A 1,102-nucleotide genomic window follows, 5' to 3' on the forward strand; every position below is an offset into this window, starting at 1 on the left:
CATCCCTGTTGAAGTCTGTGCCCAGAAGGCCGTCCGATGAACATTCCACTCCTGCTATCAAAGTCAACATAATTTTCAACCTTATTCCCTATCTATATCAGTTACCTTCTTAGTGAAAGATTATGAAAATATGCATTAATAAAAGTAAGTGAAATCGTAGTTATTTAACTTTCAAGCTTGAAGTGTTGCCTGGTGGAACTGTCAACTCATAAAAAATATTGATAATAATTAAAAAGTCTAATATTCGTCAAATCTCATCAATGAAATTAACACAGAGCAAAATCCATTTATACATATATTTCGAAAGTTTTGGGTCGATACTCTCCATAATCAACCCAAAAACTCCAAGAAAACACGAAATCCAATTTATCTTTCTAGAAACTTTTCCAATCCGACTGAAAAAATTACCTTTAAATTCAACAAATACACGAAAAATTCACGCTTTCGAAGTAATATACAGTCGAGGACACTTTCTTACATCAACCTACAAAAGGACTTTAAATATGACTCAATACTAACCTTATAACATACAAAGACAGAAACTTTTTCCTTCGTTTTCCAGAATTCAAGGATTCATAGCAGCACCTGGGTTATTCTCACGGAAGTCAAACGTTGCTATTTACATTTAAATAATCTAACTATCCACGCATATCACAGGAGCAAATCACTATCTTATAATTTTGTGGGATTTTTTTTATCCCTTTATCTTACTATTTCTTGTAGTTTGGTTTATTATATAGGTATAGTTATTTCAGGTGATTATAACTCAAAAAGTAAATACGGTTTGCATAAATTATTGTACGATAAGCATCAAGTACATTCGATACTAACTTTTTCCTAAACCTCATACCCCCCCTTTTTTTTCTTTTTTTTAAGGTGAAACTGCATTTGGTAAGGTGATGGCAAATTAGTGATGATGATTATATAAAGAACAAACTTTTTATAATGATGTATAATGTATTTATTTTGGATATGTTGCCTTTAGCGTCATCAACCTCCCAAATGCATCTTCATCTCGTAAAATTATAGATAAGGCATGATGGGCGGATGATCACTCTGACATATTGATCAATGAAAAGATGATAAAAGTTATTAAGTAGAT

The 1,102-nt window shown here is 31.7% G+C and overlaps 1 protein-coding gene across 1 annotated transcript in view; it reads right to left on the minus strand.

Moving 5' to 3' along the window:
* The window catches only part of LOC119591670 (protein SREK1IP1-like), a gene marked incomplete at its 3' end in the record, with an annotated part of 13,977 nt that extends 13,369 nt beyond the window's left edge, over positions 1-608 (minus strand). Inside the window, 1 exon segment of the mRNA XM_037940421.1 lies at positions 520-608.
* Positions 609-1,102: the final 494 nt, after the last annotated feature.

The sequence above is a fragment of the Penaeus monodon genome, chromosome 29, assembly GCF_015228065.2.
Source record: "Penaeus monodon isolate SGIC_2016 chromosome 29, NSTDA_Pmon_1, whole genome shotgun sequence".
In the NCBI taxonomy this organism is placed as follows: domain Eukaryota; kingdom Metazoa; phylum Arthropoda; class Malacostraca; order Decapoda; family Penaeidae; genus Penaeus; species Penaeus monodon.